Source organism: Neopsephotus bourkii, unplaced genomic scaffold (assembly GCF_033783945.1).
Source record: "Neopsephotus bourkii isolate Nb327-2 ecotype Australia unplaced genomic scaffold, CSIRO-AGI_Nbou_v1 NB_673, whole genome shotgun sequence".
Taxonomy (NCBI): domain Eukaryota; kingdom Metazoa; phylum Chordata; class Aves; order Psittaciformes; family Psittacidae; genus Neopsephotus; species Neopsephotus bourkii.
This window is the reverse complement of record NW_026901172.1, coordinates 626,076-646,164: the sequence shown is the minus strand read 5'-3', so window position 1 is coordinate 646,164 and position 20,089 is coordinate 626,076. Positions and strand designations below refer to the sequence as shown.

Genomic DNA, 20,089 nt, shown 5'->3' with positions numbered 1-20,089 from the left:
CCAGCCTCGAGACACAGCACAGGTACCAGTATAAGTGAGGTGCCTTTAAGGTGACTGGGTGTGAAATAAATCCTGAGCATCATCCAGGCTTGTATCAGACCAAGGAAGTGAGTTGCTGCTCTGCTCCAAAGGCAGATGTTCCTGCTTTCATCTGCCAAGAGCAGGATGGGGCAGGTATGTGTTTAGCTCAGTTAACCAAGTAGATTTGCTTAAAATTGCACTGAAGACAACTGCAGGAAGCTGGCCTGATTGGTAACCTTAGTTAAAAGCCATCCCACCTGCCTTAGTGCCATTCCAGCACTGCTTTTTGCAGCATCTAGTACCCTGCTGTGAAAGCACCCCCCTGAGTGTGCTCTTGAAGAGTCATTGCTTCAACATCATCTGTGTGGATGTTTGACTTCCTTTACAGGTTTTCCAGCTCTCTGTGCCATGTTGGGTCTGTCTATCAGGCACACCACAGTAATACATCATCACCCACTGATATTGCATGTGCCTACTGTTATTCTTATGATGCAAAGAGCAAGTTTTTCCGTGTTTCTGTTTTCACTTAATGTGCTGTTTATCTGAGAACTATCTAATAGACCCCTGAGAGCTCTAGGGACTGATTTGGTTTTAGATTTGTTTGCATTGAAAAATCATTACATTTTAGTTGAAAAAATATATAGATACCCATTAAGCTATGTTAGGGTAAACCCACCAAATCCGTTTTACCGCATCTTTCCCCATCTCCTGGTTTCTTCTTCCCTTTTTTCAGCTTCTAGTGAACTATAGCATCTCCCGCAGCATTAAAATTCTCTCCCAGTGCTGCGTGTCACAAACCATCTTTCACAAAGCTCCTTTACCTTTATCAAAGAAAACTCTTAGAACTTTGAAAGTCCTGAATGCAGATATCTGCGCACGTTGACTCTTGCTGCCTGCACGGGATTAATCAAGGCTGTCACACATCTAGCCATGAAACCTTTAATATGTTTAAAAGGTTTGAAGCCGCTACATTTATCACATGCATCGGGGAGAATAAACTGTTAAACTGCTGTATCAGTAGGAAATAGTTTTAGTTGTTGCAAAGGAAGGCAGAGATGAGCCCCACATGCTAGGGAAAAAGCCCTCTAGATATTAGGCTGAGATGCTGCTCTTTGAATCTTTGGCAGGTATTTGATCTTACATGCACACAAATGCAAATGGCACTGTATTGGGTGGAATTTGCACACTTAGGCTGCTGAAAACATTAATCAGTTCCTCTAAATAGACAATAAAAAGAGTAGGGTGCCCTTTCCTCTGCTGGCAAATACCTCATTTCTGAAGAAATCCCATTGTTGACTTTGTCACTCCACGACATTCATTTTGATGTGCAGCTCCTGATATTGTGCATGTAACATCAGAACTTGTCTCATGTATTTGTAGCAGCCTATGTCCAACACAAGTGCAATGCAAAAGGTACTTTTATTGTAGTACTTCTCTGGAGCAGCCACCTTTTAAGCCTAATGTTGGAAATTTCCAATGAGATTTCAAGCTAGAGGTGGAAAAACTTGGTCAGAATTGTTGTGTTGCATCTGAGTGATCAGAAGCCAACAGAGGTGATGGTTTCTCAAACCTAATTTGAAATTCTTGAGTCTGCAGAGCTAAATTGGAAATGCCATTGAGACAGATGTTGCTTTTCCCTTAATTCTGCACTTCAGCTTTTAGCTTTGCTGGAAATCTAAACAAAAGAGAAATGGTGGGGAAGGAAGAAAAGGTAATGGCTCCTTTTCATCTTTGAAACAGGTTTGAGTACAGAGAAAGTTTGGATAAATTTACTTTTCCTTGTATATATTCCTTACCTAAGCATATACGTGTATGTAGATGCTTAGAAATGTGTAACACATAGTAAGATACAAGTAAAATACTGGTTATACACAACCATTGATTATCTGTCCAGAGGATAACCGAGCTGAAATCACATATGGATCTGAATGGCCCTTATCGTACGCACTGATCCCTAGCCAAACACGCAGAATAAGATGGGCTTTGTTCTGTTCAGCTTAAGATATTTAGGAAGGCACAAGCGGAATCTAACTAAGGAAGAGCGAGTGTTGGGGACATACCTGTTTTTTTCCAAATCTCCAGGAGGAATATAGTGGTGTAAATGGCAGGGGGCGTGCACTAATATTGAGCAACAGACTGTACTTCGATGTCCTTTTTATGGAACTGCAGTGATTTTCAATGTGCGGTGAGTTGCAAGGGGGCACATCCTGAGAAGAGTCCAGCATCCACTGGGAGCTGCTGAGCAATATAATTCCTTATGGCTATTGTCAGAGCTGAGGATGTTATGCACCGTGTAAGCTGAACACCTACCCGATTACACACGGCTGCGGCACTTACTTCACCATCCTCCCATATGCTGTTCAAACAAAGCATTGTGGTGCAAAAAGGTGTTCAAATAATGATGGCAATTACATGATTAATTAGGCATGGAAATGCAGTTGCTTAAACGTTTTCAACAGTTGGTCCTTAATAGCAAAGAAACCATTGTGCAAGTAAATAACCACCCAGAAATGATCAGGTGGATCTGGGGGCAGGTAAATCCATTTAAGGATGGAATTGCCGAGTCAGTGTAATTAGTTGCCTAATTGTGTGCCCAAAGTTGTTTGATGCACTTAGAGCCCATGTATGATTAATGATGATTTATTGAGAAGCGCTCTTACTGTAAAGGCTTTCCTTATCATTTCCTAAAAATCAAATGGCTGAGGAAAGATTAGGATCTGATTTAATATATATGGATAGAATTAGAATTTCTTCTTGCATTTTTTACTAGGTTAAAATAGATATTATCAACGTATAAACTCATAGGTAGGGATGGACCTAATTCACTCCAGTCAGTTGCACTAATATTGATAGTTCAGACATTTTTCTCAATTCACACAGGAAAGGAGAGAAAAAGGAGAGAAAGAAGATGTTTTTTGCAGGTAGCATCAAAGTGTGAACAGTGTGGCTCCTTCTGTGCTATATCTTCTATATCTGCTATATCCCCCATGGCTCCCTAGCCTGAATGGTACTGTGCATTTGAGAAGTTAAGCTGAGCACTATGTGCTTTCTAGGTGCATAGATTAATGCTGGGTTCTGGCAGCATAAACTGTTACTGAGTTTGCGTTTCTTCAGGCATAAGCCTGTGGTGTGATAACAACTTTGCTTCTCCAGGAGCTGCTGTTTTGCTGGTACAAGGAGGAAAATGTGACAGCACCGAGAAGAGGCAGCTAGCAGGGCTGGCAGTGCTTTTTGGTTGTGTCTCCCTCATGTCTTAAAGGTTCTGTGCATCTGTAGAGGCTGTAGCCAAGTGAGGTTCAAAAGTTCTCAGAAGCCAGGCTTGCAAAGCCTTCTGATCCTCCCATGGCATTGGTTTTCAAGCCTGTTCTAGGGGATTGGGTTCTAGAAGGCAGGAGAGGAGAAGCAATTGTGATGCGTTTATCCCTGGTCAGCTGGGCCCTTGAAGTGCACGCAAGCTGGCCATTGGACTTGCTTCCATGGAGAACATCACAGGGATCTTGAAACCAGGTGAGGACCTAAACTGAGCCTACTTGTTGGTACCATCTTATTTCACTATCCAAAATTAAAGGTTCAGGTGAGAGGAGCTGTGGGAGTCGGGTGTGTGGCAGCCAGGAAAAAAAGGGCTTTTGGATGGTGCTTGGAGCAAGCTGCTCTAGTGGAAAGGGTCCCTGCCCATGGCAGGGGTTGGAACTGGGTGATCTTTAAGGTCCCTTCCAACCCAAACCAGTCTGGGATTCTATGATTCTCCCACAAGCAACAGCACAGCTGTGCTCTTAGTGGTGCTTCCCTGCTCTGAAGCCGGTGTCCAAGCACATCCATGTAGTAACTGCATTACAAACTCCTGCTACTCATGTTCCTTCTTTATAGTGTTTCCTTTTTCTGTGATGGGCAAATCTCATTTCTTGGGCATTTCAGAGAGGTGCGAGAGCCAAACGAGGGAAGAAAATTCATCATTGATTTCTTCAGGTTTCCCAATAATCTTTGCTCTGTTACCTCTTTCCTTCCTATTTTTTCACTCTAACAGAGCACAGAGCTGTCATTATTCCTTTTTCATCTTATTATTTTCAGGCTTTGGTTTCCTGCCTTGCTTTTCTTGATGGGCTCAACGCTGCTTCCCCTGATCTTCTGTTCAGCTTTGTTTTCACTGACACACACAGATCTTGTATTCATTCTGGCATTCAGATCTTTCCTCATTTCCTTTCTATCTTTTAACAGTCTTCTCTCATCTCTTCAAATATGACTTCCAAGCTGTCTGGTGGCGTCTTCTCCTTGTTACTGCATAGTACAAGGAAAAATAATATGTACTGTTGGCAGGTCCAGTGGGGAAAACCGGGCAGATTTATGTACATCAGAGACTGCTTTTTTGGTTTTCAAATAGCTTTTTACGTTAAGAATGGTTTAATTGCCTGAAAATATACCTAACCAAGGAAATACTTTGAGCATCTGAAAAATACAATTGTATTCTATGAATATAGGTTAAAATACATCATACATGGGCTATTTACTGCCTATTATTCTAATATTCTAATTTAATTTCCTATCTCTTATTCCTACCAAATTTTTCTCCATATTATCTTTAAAGCAGATTCCATGGTACTCTGGAAAATAACCTAGGTCCTAATTTTCCATCCTGTAATATTTGGGGAAGCAGATCGAGAACCTCATTGATTTCAGAAAGGCTTCAGGTGGAAACGTGTGTAGCAAGATTTGTGCTTTAATCACCACTAGAAACAAATCAGTGTGAAACAATGAGGATCAGTTGTCTCCCTTCATCTTTGTCTAAGTTTTTCTTAATCTTTGCCTAAGTTACACCAGGACAAGCTGTGATGACTCTTTCCTTTTGGCACAGTTAGGGTCCTACTGTGGAGCGCAGGGGGGTTGGAACTGGATGATCTTAAGGTCCTTTCCAACCCTAACTATTCTATGATTCTATGATTCTAATATGTGGACTGTAGGCTGACTGGATACATAAAAATTAGTGCAAACCATATCAGTAATAATGCTTCACATCTTTGAAACACTTTACAGACATTAACTAATGAATTGTCACAGAAACCGTATAACATAGACAGGTGTCTTGGTCCTCATTATAGAGATGGAGAAATGAAGATAACAAGGATAAATCACTTGTCCTGGGCCCCAGAGCAGCTGACAGCAGGGGAAGGATTTGTAATGGAGGAATTTCTGGCCAAACATGTGGGGAAGGCTGAGATTTCACTTTCCTTGATGACTGTCTCTCATAGAAAAAATGGCCAAAGGTAGGTAAATACCACCCCTTGCCTCCATTCTTTTCCTGCCTTTGGCAAGTTTTATTGCGTCTTTCTCTCACAGATGTTTCTAAAAGGTCTGTGTAAAATCAGTTGAGGAGAGAGTGTAAAGGTCAAAAATGGCATCTTGGAGAATGGTATTTTTTTTGCATTTCCCAGTCTGATGAGTCATTCATTGCTATGACATATCGTGTCTGCTTTTGTTAGTCACGTCATATTAGACTCAGTGAGCGAGAATGATCCTGCCTCTTCCAGGCTGGCTGATTTCCTGAAAACCCTTAAATTGAGAGTGACACTGAAGTGCAAAAGAGTAATCTGAGGGAATGCAGTTAGTTTGCTTCAGATCTTATTCCTCCTCTATGTTGGACTGACATGAATGTTTTTCTTCATAACCTGCATTTCACAAGCAGCTGAGTACTCGGAGATTATGCACTTTACAGAAGTGACACTATTTTATTGAATTAAGTAAACACTTTGTCACTGCTGAAACCTGGAGTTGGTAATTTATTACAAATTACAGCATTATTTTACAATAGAGGACAAGTGAATCAGATGGAATGCACCTAGCTAATTCTGAATTTCAGGGTAATCGATGAGGCCTTTGTTAGATTAAAATATGATAGATTATCTAAAGCCATTTAGCTGGGCTTTGGCTGATATTTAACTATTTCTGTAACAACCTGATTCTTAATTTCAAAACCAAGCACGCGTTCCCATTAGTACTTTCAGTGAGGATGTGTCATCATTTTGTGATGCCCAGATCCATGGAGAACGTGCTTTATTCTGTGCTGTTCATCACAGGGTCTTGCTTTGTGCTGTGATATTGAGGGTTTCCAGCAGAACAAGAAGTCGTGCCAGTTATGTCTCCAAGGGAGGTACCCAGAACAAAGAAACTCCCGGGGTTTTATACCCTTACATTCTGTGCATCGAACCATCACACACTGTTCATGTGCCTTGTTGTACCTCTTGGTCCAACGGTGAATTTTGGTCTGGGGTCTCCTCATCCATTACTTGGTTCTTTCATTGTCTTGAGGTAGCCGTAAATTTGTTCTTATCTCTCTGGTTTCTTGCTCCTTGCAAACAGATGCAATTCTTTTCCAGTTTCACTGGTCTCAGAGCCTTCATTGACATAACTAAGCACAGACTGTAATGTAAGTTCAGCCGTATCTAGGTGGGAGTTAGCTGCTTGCAGCCTAAGGTTCCAGCAGTTTCACGTTTCCATGCTAAGCAAATACTCATGCCAAGCAAAAGCACCCAGTCCAAAGACCTCAGTTAAAGGGATTCAGCTGACTAAACTTAATTCACAACATCCAGCATTACAAATGTATTAGCATCAATGTGGTTGTAAACTTGTACCTGTGACCAAAACCTTGACCTTGCTGTAATCGCCTCTTACTCCTGCTGTTTACCTGCTTTCCACCCATGAGATCTTTTTTGGCTAAAACAGTGGGATGTTTTAGAGTCATCATGTGCTTATACATGGTGCGAGTACCTAGACCTGCTTGAAGTGAAGCCTGGTGTGTTGCTTTCCATTTACTGAAAGCTGTATTTTGAAGTTTTAAATTAGAAGCTTAAGATCTGAGTGAGATAGCGACTCGTTTCTTCCAACCACAGGAAAAAAAAAGAGGGATTTTGAAGATTTAGCAGGTGATCAAAAACCTGAAGCATGGAATATTTTAATTAACTGAAAAGAGAAAGAAAAGTTCGGAGAGAAAGAAGTCAACTGAGTGAAGGCTTTCCTTTCGAGCTATTGTAATAATGATTTCTATGTATGTCGAAATGATGAGCACATTGAAACCAGAGATAATGATTTTTTTATGAAGTCAGTATTAGGTGATTATTATTATTTCCAAAACGAGTTGATAAATGAACTGAAAACTGTTTTTCCTTCCAAAGTGATGTTTTAACCAATCTCTTATTTTCTGATTTCAAAAGAATTGTATGGTGAATTTCCCAAGATGCCTTTTTTCCACTGGGGCTTTTGCATTTTTGCCATGTATATTCCTGGGTCAGTATAGCTGTACCTTCTGTTAGGAGGGCAAGCCATGCTGGCCAATAGTCAAAGGCAGTTTGTACAACCTAAACCAAGCTTCTAAGTGTAGGGAAGAAAAGCACTACTCTGAATAAGAGTGAAAACATTCAATTATAAGACCTGTTTCTCAGGCTGTGGCTCCTGGCCCTCTTTTTCATAGAGAGGTTTTTCCTCCCTCCTTTTAACCCGTTGGCAGTAGGAGTTGCATTTCTTTCTGTCAGAACATCCCCTCTTGGCAGTGGATGTGCTTGGGATACTTATGTGATTAATGACCCTTGTTAAGGGCCTGTTACCAAGGGAGAGTTCAATTCATCTCACTTCACTGGAGCATTATGTACCATGTATTGTCGTCGGGGAAGATATGGTCTTCTGCAGTTACAGTAGGCAAATTCAGTCTATGAGCATAGGGGTGATGAGATCTCCTTTGGCTTTCTCCAAACGATAGGGTTGGGAAACACCCTCAACTGTCTTGTCTGAGAAATAACCCACCTTGACACTGTTCTGCTCAGGTACATGGCTTTTGGTGGAGAAGCAAGAATATCATTCCTTTGTGTTTAGGATTTTGAGGTACAAGATGAAGGTTCAGGCAGTTGTTGTGGAAGATTGAGGGAGACAAAGAAGAAAAGGTGTAACCCAGCCCTTACACCTATAGTTTCCCTTCTGTCCCTCAGCATCTTGATTAGGTTGTGCTTTTCCATGTGTGAACAGCAGTGTTTCAGCTGCGTTTTAATGTGGAAGAAACACGGGATTCCCTGACTCCTAAAAGTTATTCCCTGAGCACTTTATTCAATATCTCCACGGTCACAACTGTAGGAAATGCAAACTGGAATAGGGAAAGAAAACAAAGTTGACTGTGAAGTCCCCAATGTCTGCTGATGGAAGGGCAGCTCTGTTGTGGGAATGAGGTCCTGCTGCCACCACCATTAGCGCCAGGCACTGTGGGGCTTTGCAGTGCCTTTTATTTAGCCAGAGAGTATCGAAGAGAAGGAGAAGTGGAAATGTGTAAGCCATTCATATCCCATGGGTGGATGTGGATCACTTCTCTCTTCCTGACTGGTCCAGGGATCCACAAAGTGAGGAAGGAAATGGCAAAGGCTGCTTGCCTGTGGCAGACACATGGCATGGTGAGTGGCCTGTGGGCTGCTGCTCCTTAGCCACACGCCCGTACATTGCTGCTTCTGCTCATGGGGAAACGGGGAAGCTCCTATGTGTGTTCTGGGATACGCAGAAGATGGGATGATAACTCTTCCAAGGTAACTTTTCCAGCAGCTGTACACTTCAGCTGCAGTCCAGATGCAGAATTCACAACTTTCTGAACCAGAGCATAGAGGTAACAAAACTCATTTGCAGCTCCTCTTTCTGCAGAGCTTGCAGCATCCCTGAGTTCTTCAAGGGAGTTTCTTACTTAGTGAGTGGTTTGTGCATCAGATTAGCAAATAATGAGATGCATTTGTTAAGTCAGCTAATGGGTTGCATGGCTTCTTGATGGCGTTGCTTGTTACATGATAGACATGAGTGACATCCTTCTGTCCCAGTGCATCCCAGCCCTGATCACTTTCAGGTTTCTGCCCCTCGTAGTTCAGCTAGCATCATGAGCTCCAGCTCAGGAAAAACAATCTGTAAACTGTTCTAGTTGAGATATTGCCTAAAGTTGCTTTGGAAAATGGTTGTTAGTCACCTCTGTCACTTCCATGCTTCTCAAAATGGTGTTTCCTGTCTGATTTCTCACTTTGTCAGACAGCAGTAATTAAGGTTTAGCATGCAGAATTTAAGCCAGAAAGGACTTGCTGTGCAAAAGATGTACTTGGGCACTAGGGAGTAAACTTAGCAGCATTTAGTTGTAAATATTTTATCACTTTATCTGTGAGATTATGACCATGATGCACAATGGGAGTTGGAGATGTGACTGAAGATGAAAATGTGGCTGGCTGCGGAGGGTGTTTGTGTGCTGAAATGCACTGGTAGCTCTATTGGAGCTCATATTCACCAAACCCCTACACCTGGAAAGTTAAGGGAAAGTTGTAATCGTTCATTAGTTCAGGTAGGAAACTTCTCACCAGAAAGATCCAACACTGGACCTAGCATGGCTTTTGACTATCTCTCCCTTTTCTAAGTCCTAGGTCTTCAAGTAAGAAGAATACCTTAGGTGTACCAAATGTAGGGAGGAGGAATCACTGGGGTTGCAATGGCTTTGGCACATTGTATTGAATCCTGAGGATGAATAGATGGTAGCTAACCCTACATCCCTTGCATGATCTGTGAGCTGTTTATTCTCTGTGTGTGTTGTTAGGAGCAAATCCAAGGGAACAGTGCTTAAGAAATAACTCTAAAAGTCATTTTCAAGGAGCAGATGCAGAAATTGTTCTCCAGACCTGGGCTCACACAAGGCATCAATGCTTTCGGTTGTTTCTGTGAAGTGCTTGGTCTGTCTTATGGCACCAGAGAGGAATCATTGCTTGCCAAAGCCTATGCTATATTTGGGGTACAAATTCTCTGCTAGGTAACTCCAATGTTATTTAAAGAGCTGTGTAAAAGCAAAGGATTATGTATATGGATTTCAGCGTGCTTGTACTGGGAGCTTTAGTTTGGATAAGTCTCTAATTAAAGCCAAAGCATGAAAGCACTCCTTCAGTAAGATATTGCACTGTTAATTCTCTTACTTGTTCAGCTGCATGAGAGGAATGATAGATTGAGCTACCGGATAGTTTATACTTATGGCATATGGGTTGTTTGTTTTTTGCAGCTGAGCAGAGTGACAGCTCTGGGCTTGCCACTGTGCTTGAGTATTATAGATTGCGTTTACTGTTCCTCCATCATTCCCTATTTGCATGGACATTTTAGTGCCTCTGGACCTTTGCACAATTATCTCTCAGGGTTATTAATCAAGTCCCAAAACATTAACACATCCAATCAAGTTAATTGAAAGAGATGAGTTTTATTAAAAAGAAAACCTAGCAAAGCCTGTAGCCTGTATAATAAAGTTGTTTTGTAAAATCTCTACATCTGAATGCAGAAGAAAAATGTCTTATGTGTGATACAAACCAACTGGAGCAAAACCGGCTGTTGGATGCTGTATTTGGCCTAACCTGTGCAGAAGAAAGATGTCTTATGTGTGACACAAACCAAGTGGAGCAAAACCAGCTGTTGGATGCTGTATTTGGCCTAACCTGTGGCCTTACAGGAAATAGCAAGGAACGCCTTGAATAGTTTCCCCCTCATTTAAAGCATAAGAACTGTGTACAGTACAAAGTTATGTGCTACCACCCACAGGGCATGTTTCTAGCAGTTTTCAGGGTCGTCACTTTTAATTTGTACAGTTTGTGTAACTTCAACGTGAATGCTTGGTTGCGGTACCTGCATTAATGAGAGAGAGCATCTCTCTCAGAGAGCCAGGGAAAGCCAGTCAATGTATTCACCATAGATTTGCTAGCTGAAGTGTAGGTAATACAACTATATCTCCACTTCGGTTTTGATTCAGAGCAGTAGTGTGGCTCTGAAGGCAGTCCTCTCCTTGTCCCCACTGATTGTGTGCTGATTCAATTCACAGCTCTGTTTTGCTGTGCGCAAACTGCCCCAGGCAATGCATCCCAACCTCTAATGGAGATAAAGAATCAGGAACAGTGATAAGTTCTGAACCACACGCATGGTGGGCATGTTTGGTTGAGGGGAGCACATTAAATCTACTCCCCAGTGAATGCTTGAAATACAGTGTAGATGTAGAAGCCTTAGTACCAGACTGAATCTGATGATTTACTTCTGGTGTGTGAAATTACTTGCTAATGTGATATAGCAGGGAGACTAGAATGAAGAAATTGTAATCAGTGGCTGTGGATGTAGTAACTCAACTGTTGTCCCCTGAAGTTCCTCAGCACATCTACAATTCTATACTGGGCCGAACTGGTGAATGATGTGCTCATCATGTGATGTGCCTGTGTATGTCATTTCCATTCTTGAAGTCTTACCAAAGATAAATCAGAGCACCACAGACAGTTTGGGTTGAAAGGGGCCTTAAAGCTAATCTAGTCCTCATCTGTTAATGTCCTGCTGCAGTGATTTGACTATCCTAACAGTATGGAGGAATATTACATCCAGAGGTTTTTTTCCTCATTTTGACCACTTATTTCTGACATTCCTTTACCTTTTAAACCACACAAATCCAAATTTTAGACCCAAATAAGATGGAACTATACCTTAAAAAAAAAGGAAAGCCCCAAACCTTTATTAAAGTTACCCTGATGTTGCTGTGTCAGCATCAATGTGATTAACCTGCCATACAAATGTGGGTTCTATAAAATGAACTTGCTCCAAGGCGGCTTTGATTTGCATGCTCAACACTTTCCAAGTGTTGCATTCATAAATCAGTAGTATTTTGTGTGTGTGTCTGTTCTGGGCAAGTGTTTTACCTTCACTCTCCCCTCAGTCCTGCAGCCCAACATGTATATCATGGCCGTAAGAGACCTGCCCAGCATGTAGATTTAGAGAGACTGATTTATTTCTTAGGTGTAAGGAAAGACCTATTGCCCAAGCTTCCTCAAGTAAATACACAAATTATTAATAGCTTGTGGCAAAAATAATAAAGGGGAAAAAAAGTAAAGGATGAAGTGACCTGCCAATGCATTAGCAGGAAATGCAGTGTTACAGAAGGTACGTGGCTCTGCCCATTGCAGCATGCTGTATGAACAGCTGAGTTCTTACATGCAGTGCTACTAGCAAAATACATCTAAATTCCTTTTTATTTGAACCTTTGCATGTATTCCAGAGAAGCTGAGCTGTTGCTGTTTCAAGCAAATGTAGAACTTAGAATAGTTAGGGTTGGAAAAGGCCTTGAGGTCATCTAGTTCCAACCCCCTGCAACAGGCAGAAACACAGCTCAAAGTCTTTCACTTCCAGATGATAGTGTTTTCTAGGAAGTGGATGGTGTAATTCTTAGCAAACAGTCCTAGTTGTCTATGATGGGGAGTACGGCTGGATGTGCCCAGACATTATCAATACCGAGTTCATTTGAACTGCATAAGGTTAACTGACGTGTTGTGGAATGGGATTTCGTTCTTTCCTTATCGCATTGCAGTGTCCTCATTTGATGATACTCATTTATAGATTTTCAATTCCTGCAGATAAGCTTTCCAAGCAGGGTGGTGGCATTTTAAGACATGGAAGAGGTTACTCTGGGAGAGGTGGAGGGCTGATCTGAAGCAATAGTGTGTTTTCCTATCTGCTATCCGTAAGAACATAGCACCCATAAGAACAGGCAGTAGCTTCTGACTCATCTCTACTGGAAACTTAACATGAGTAAGATCTGAAGACTTAATCCTTCTTGTTATCTTTCACCTAGGAAACTCAGTTTTGTGACTGTTTTATCCCTGCCTTCTTTACACTCAGCCATTTAGAGACAACCCACAATAATACAGTCTGCAAATGCCAGAACAAGAGTGTGGGAATACTGTAAAACACTGTTGACTTGAAAACCTGTTGAGAACTGTCGACTGCTTTTTGACTTGTTTTCATCTCCTGAAGTCACCTCATGAAGGATTTCTCTGTGAGACAGTAACCTGGGCTCAAATTTCTCCTTAGAGATGGTTAGGTGGAGCGTAACTATGATTTGAGCAGGTATGTAGAATGAAGGTGAAAGAGCAACAAAGAAGCTAGGAAGGATTTAAGTTGTTCTGAAATTAGCAAAATTGGGCTGGGATACACCAAAGTTACAGCAGTCCTTTTCATTGGATACTACAGTTATTTATCATATTAAAAATTATAATAAAAGAAGCTTAAAGTTATGTTATGAACCCAAACTGGTGCTTAGCTCGCGTACTTCCATATCAAAGGATCTGGAAAGCAGTATTTTGTGGGGTCCACGTCCTGCACAGACAGTCCCAAGACTTCAAAGGTGGCATTAAATTTAATAAGTCTGAATTGGGATCTTCTCTCTAGTGCTTGAACTGCCTAAGGGATAGGTGGTGAGCTTTGGGAATTGCTTGGCATTTGATCCTGAGCCACGAGTCCAATTTTCTTCTGGCTCTTCTGAATGGGAGGATACAGGAAATACATCACGTGATACACAACTGATGGAGTAGTTGATATTTTAATATATGAAATTTGTTTTCAGCTGTAAAAGTGGATTATGTGTAAAGCAGAGTTAAACCAGTTCTGTCTGAACTCCCTCTGGAGCTGACAAGGTGTGTAATTAGAGAAGCTGGCTACAGCCACCTAGACCTGGCTGATGCTGTGTGGTTGGCCTGTGAAGAGAAAATGACATTAAGGAAGGATGGGTATTAGATCTAATGTCAACTGATTAGAGCAAGGCTGGCTAAGTGAAGTGTTTGCCAGAGTAAATCAGGAAAAGGTTAAGGAAGGAAAGCAAGGCAAGAGATAAGAAGCTTGAAAGCCATTGTGTTCCTCACTTAGATCCTAGGAGATAATCCCAGGGAGTCCATCAAGAGGAATGTGATGCATGGCACAGAGCTGCAGATCCCACAAGGGACCAGGCATGGAAACTGGGAGAAAAATGCCTGCAAGTACAACTTTTCATGCAGCAGATAGGGGAAGGATAATACTAATACTGATTTCAAATGACTTCTTATATATTTATTGAATTCCTTATTCTTTCATTTTTAGCATTGTTTCAGGGCAGAAAGGAGAAGAGAAACTAGATAAGGGGGCCTAATTGAATAAACAGAATATGCCTCTTTATTTGTATTTCACAGAAGGTTTTCTTAGCCTTTGCTGCTTTTGCTACCTTAATTTTTCACAATGAATGTTGCACCACGGGATCTGCAACTTTGCCTATCAATACAGAAAGGACTACATGGATAAGAGTCAAGTAGTGCCAATACTTATTACACCAAAGATAGATTTCCTCTGTTTTGTGTTAGGTTTTGGTTCTTCTAATATGACTCTCTTGTCTCCAGGCAAGAAACCAATTCTCCCTTTGCCTTAGACACATGTGGAATAACCTCCTCTCTCGCTGGCAGGGGATTTAAAACAGCCACTATAATTTACATGATAATTGTGTCGTATTCTTTACTTCCCATACAAGTTCCTCCTCGTTTGAGCTTGTTTTGTCCTTTAACAAGTAACACACTTACCTTTGACTCTGCAGGGAGCTCTTGGCAATCTTGAGTCTGGAATATAATGGGAAAATGGCTCACCTGATGATTTCAAGGGGATTACAGATTTAGGGGAAATAATCTGGTGGATGGGAAAGAGAGGAGAATTCCACCAGGAGCAGCAGAAATATTGATCCCTGTCATTATCAGCTTGTCTGTCTTTCAGCACATCTTATTTTTGCAGTGCTGCAGCAGGTGAGAGGGAAAGATGCACGTGCAACACCAGGTATCTTCTCTGTGTTCAGCAGGCTGCAGGCAGTGCTTACATCCCAAGTCCAGCTTGCTCTGTGGTTTATGGCCCTGCATGGCATTTTTTCCAAGATCAGTCCTGAAAATGTGCTGCAGGAATAGCAACTGTTCCATGTTTATAATGTATGTTTGTACCTTACTGTGAGGGTGCTGAGGCAATGGCACAGGGTGCCCAGGGAAGCTGTGGCTGCCCCATCCCTGGGAGTGTTCAAGGCCAGGTTGGACACAGGGGCTTGGAGCAAGCTGCTCCAGTGGAAGCTGTCCCTGCCCATGGCAGGGGTTGGAACTGGATGAGCTTTAAAGCCCCCTCCAGCACAAACCATTATATGATTCCAACAGAAACACAGGCTTTGCTAAGAGCTGCAGCGCTTGTCCCAGTGGCAGAGGAGATAGATCATTTGGCCTTAGCACAGCTTCACTCTTCACCATTCTGCTTGTCCTGTTTGAAATACAAATGATAGAAATTAGTATATTAGCAGGAGAGCTCAGGATGTAATTGTATGTTGACTGAAATGTTTCTGATGGATGGACCTGGTGAGATGACATCTCTTATTTATGGAGAGGGGAGCACAGGTAGTTGATAGATTTGACAAGAGCACAGTGGCAAAGCAAAACAACACTAAGGCAGAATGAGAATGTATTTCCTAATGGCCCCCCTCGCAGCTGTATACACTGATTTAATCTCTCCAAAGCACTCTGTTGTTTATGAGGCCTGTGGGTACAATTTTATGCCTGACTGAAGAGGTTGCTAATAGCTGCCATATTTGTGTTTAAGGACCTGCAAAGGATTAAACTAAGTATTTTAAAGCAATGAGCCATAATAAAGTAATAATATATTGAAAATAATAAACAGCTTTGTATTCAATAATTGGCTGTGAAACTGGTGAACTTTAAATGACAAAACTACTAATTATAAGTGCAATTGCTAATCATATATTCATTGGGGAATGCAAATTAAAACCATGGCACAAAGGCTCTATATGTGCCAGAGGCAACAAGTCACAGAACAAGAGGATAGGCTCCTTTAAAAAGAAGCACAAAACACACAAAAAACCCTTAAGGGAAAACAAAATATTCCTGTAGGAACAAGTTGTAGTGATTACACACACATGGGTTGCTTTGTTGGGAACAAAACTGTCGTATGAGGGAAGAAGTGTCTGTTGTTCTCAGTGCCCAGGTGAGATGTCCCATGTTGGGACATTCTGTGTCTGGGTCAGAATGAAGCCCTCTCCAAGCCACAAGAAGCACTGGAACACTGAAGGTCTACTTGTCCTGTTTTTTTAAGAGTGATATTGTTCCATCCCAACCTTATTCTCTTCTCTTAAGAGCTCCAGTTTGTGTGGTTCCCATCCTTCAAAGCACAGCATTATGATCAGGGTTTCCTCTCTTCTTGAATATCCTTTTTAATAGAGCAGGTCTGGTAGAAATTATCTGCATAGAGGATTAGAGCAGGAGATTCCTGACAGCCTCAGTGATGAGTTATTTTGTGCTTTTCTCACCAAAGTATGTCTGATCAGAGTTTACCAGGGTCTAGACCACATAGATTCACTGTCTCCTTTTTGCTTCAGTATGGGGCAAGATTACAGATTAGAAGGCACTGCAGGAAATCACTTTATAGACAGAGAATTTCTGGATAGGAACATGTATTATTATTACTGAATCAAGTGTAGCTCCATGCTGATGGAAGTACACACATGGAGATGTAGGTACAGAAACTGTAAGAGAAGTGGCCCCAGCAGAGACTGCTGAAGGATACAGAATGTCCCAGAGCTGAGACAGCCAAGTCATGGACTACCTGCAATACTGCTGATAGAATAAATACTTCACATGGATAAAATAGTCTTAACCTACCCCTCAGTACTGAAGTGTAGTTTGAGTTTGCAGGTTAGGAAATGACTTTGAAGTCATGAAGATGCTGAGGGTAGTCCATTATCAGCATCTGCATGTTCAAGGGCAGAAGCCTTTCTCAGGCTACTTCTAAGCCATCACCTCTGTGTCTGTGCCACCTGCCCATCTGCAGCTTGATAATAGATAGTGGCCAATATTATTGTTTCTAATTCTGTGTTCTGCATGAAATATGTTTCCTGGATCAAAGTAATCTGTTTGGGAAAACCCTGCTGCTTGCTAAATCTGTATATGGTCTTTTCCATGTAGTCACAGCAGTTGCAGTGATTGCACGGCTTTGATCCGGGAGGTCTTCCTATGATTCTATGTGGTGTTAAAAGGAGTCAGAACAAACTCCTGCTGCTGTATCTCATTGATGGCTGTGCTGGTTCTGTTGCACCTGAATTCCTGCTGGATTCTCTGTGGGACTTGCACAGTTGGAGGTGTACGTCTCTGACAGGATGATAAATGTGGAGGCATATCTGGATCTGAGTCTCTGCTAGTAATACTTGTCCCTGGCTTCCAGCAGAAGCTGTATACATGGCTGCACAGGCACATTTCTGTTTCTTGATGAATATATAAAATATATATGTCTATTAATTTGCTCTTAGCAGCCTTCAGGTTTCTATTAACGACTTGTGTCCCTCAAGGACCTTGCAATACCAAGTTCATATAGAGATGCCAGCGGAATACCTACGGGGCAAGCAGTGCGTTACATGGATAATGCCATCCCGGAAATCAAATGGAGAGGTTGTAATAGTCCAAATGTCTTGCCTGGTCACTGGGTCAGCAGTGGCTCCTCCTGTGCAGCCCCAGGTGCAGCTTATCCTGGTTCAGCAGCCAACCTGCAATGACAGCACTGACCAGCTTTTGGTGTTACGAACTGAGTGTTGAGATCCCTTGAAAATCAGGTTAGTACTTGGATACTTGCATATAAATTTTAGGTCCTTACCTTAAATACCCACTTTAGAAATCCTTCAGAGGAGAAAAAACATTTCCAGGCAAGACATAGTTGGAAATGATAGCTTTTATTCTGCTTCCTACAGATTCTATGTTGATTTTGGTGTCTTATTTCCTTGGCATCACCAGGCTGGGTTACATATGATGTTGTAGCTAAAAAGGCAGTTACCAGTTGAACAGCTTCTGTACAGGTTTGGTGGAAACCCCGTTTTAGAAGTCACTACTGAATGTTGGACAACCTTCTAGAAAAGGGAAGTTAGGAGTCAGCCTTGATGCTGGAGTTACCACCTGAGCTTTTGGCACCATTTAATGCAAGAGATTATGAGATGATGGTGGAAATCTGTCTGGAAGATGCTTCCAGTGCGGCCCCCATGGACAACAGGAGGACTACGCAGTGTGATGGCTGCTGGATTATCCTGGTCCTTGTTGGAGAGAGGAAGCTGCTGAGTTGCAGAGAATTAATTTTTCAGGGACCACAGGAGAAACTCCATTTCTTTTCTGTTTTTTAATGCTACAGTTTAGCCTTCAGAAAACCAAAACAGGAACGCGCCGCTTGTTTGACTACAAAGCTCCTTAGTGCAGTTCCGCTACGCTGAATTGCTTGAGAAGAATTTTCAGAGCAAGAAAACCAAGTGAAACAAGGAAATCTGTGAACGCTGTAACTTGTCACAAGGCAATTTATGGATGCTGGAGGGGCTGGAGTCGGTGAATAAATTATTATCACTGACATTATTCAGCCTTGTTTAAATAATGGAAGATGCTACTGGGTTGTTGTCCCAAGTCATCTTGCATTCTTTATATGCTGTGGTCTTCTGAGCCACTCTGGGATGTCTCACATCAAACTGAGCTGTTGGTTGAATCAATGTTTTTCAGTCTTTCCACAAAAACATCCTTTTCCTCCAGCTTGTGAGAAGGGCCTGTCACAAAGTGACATATTATGAAGGTATAAGCACAGGGTTTAGCAATCCTGGCTCTGCTGGGCCTTCCAGATCTGCTGGAGGAACAGGTCTTTGAGTAGGGGAAAGCTCCTCTGGGCGGAGGCTGGGTTCCTGGGTGCTGTGTTGGGGCTGAGGAGTGATTCCCTGCACGGATACAGCAATTGATACTAATGGAGAGGGTCTTGCCTCTCATCACTGTTGAGTGTGTCAGTCCTTCAAGCTCACTTCCTGGCACAGAAGCACCCCACAGCCTGCACATGTGTAAGAACACCTTGAGTGCAGTCAGGGGGATGTATCTGAGATGCCCTTGGTCATAATGTTCAGCTGTGGAAGGATATGGGTCAGGACAGGATCTATGGATGTGCATCTCTTTCGGCACAGGACCAAGTCTTGTTCTCCAAGAAACAAATGTTGGTTGGTGTGTGCAGTCAACTGAAAAGTGAAATTTCTGTAGGATCCCAGCTAGTTGAAGATGTTCAAGAGGACTCACCGAGTTCCAAAGAAAGAACAAACCTAATTCCCTGACCACCAAGGGAATTGCAGCTCAGGGCATTATTTGTCAGCTGAAGCGATAGCAGTGAGTGGTTTGGGGTAGGATGCAGGTGATAACACTCACACCTCGTTTGCAAGCCAAGCCACCAAGCCATGTGTCTGCAATAACCAGCAGATGTGCTGACTCATGGTGGGGGGGCTGGAAACCATCCTTGTTCTATGGGCTCATGGCTGATGCAAGACCTCAGCCCCACCTGGGCAGCCTCAGTGCTTCAGGAGGAGCTCAGCTGGGAGCAATGAGCTCGTTTGAGGAGGAAGGGGTTTTCCCAGCTCCCCCTGCTCTGGTTGTGACCAGTTTGCTTTGGGATGCTTCAGGCAGAGGGAAAACTGAGTTGCTGCTGCGAAATAGCTGGAGTGATAATAGGCTTATGTTACCCTTTATGATTTAATCAGCTAATAGTTTGGATGCTGACAGTGGGAGCAGCCTTACAATGTAAAGAGGTACTTTTTTGTCTTTAATTATGTACTTTCTTGAGATATGATGATGTGGAAGTGAATATGCCCTCTAGAGTAAGGGTAGGTGTTGTAATTGTGTTGATCTAGGTGAATTGTGGCTGTATTTGCATAGAGACTTGAATGATCACTTATTTGACAAATGTATTTATAGAAGCAGCGGTTCAGCTACTTTCTGGATTTTAAGAGTTGTACCAGTGACATTTAACTGTGCTCCTCACCCCTTTGGTTGCAGCCAGGACTGGTGGTGAGTCAGAGATGACTTCTTTGTGCTCTATTGCCTAAAGGTGTAGAGATGCACTTAGCTGTGGTGGTGGGGAGAGCTGAGAGTTGAAGATCAAAGCCCTGAAAGTAGGGATTAAAGTTGCTTTATCTCTTTGCAGTCTGTACAGTGCTGCTCTTTTCCCAAGTTCCAGATCATTCCCCATGTTTTGCGTGTGTTGGGTCTCACATAATGCGTTTCCTAAGGAGAACATATGTTCATCAGGTCTTGGGGATTGGTGTGGGGCGTTCCTCTCTGCAGTGTTGTTTCTTTGCTGCTGCTTTTGCTTTGCATTACCTCCCCGTGGTGGTTTGCTGCTGTTAAGAAAGTGGATATGGATATCATGGAACTGTTTCTCTGCTCCTCAT

The 20,089-nt window shown here is 42.3% G+C and overlaps 1 protein-coding gene across 7 annotated transcripts in view; it reads left to right on the top strand.

Annotated features, from left to right (window-relative positions):
• Positions 1-20,089, top strand: part of DAB1 (DAB adaptor protein 1) — a 478,677-nt gene that overhangs the window by 147,790 nt on the left and 310,798 nt on the right. For 2 of the 7 annotated variants that reach the window (XM_061353379.1, XM_061353369.1), the window contains exon 1: positions 19,294-19,447. The exons of the other annotated variants lie outside the window; for them this stretch is intronic. The gene's annotated coding sequence lies outside the window, so the exon portion shown is untranslated. Of the gene's footprint in view, positions 1-19,293; positions 19,448-20,089 lie in introns of those variants that run through there. 7 annotated transcript variants of the gene reach the window in all.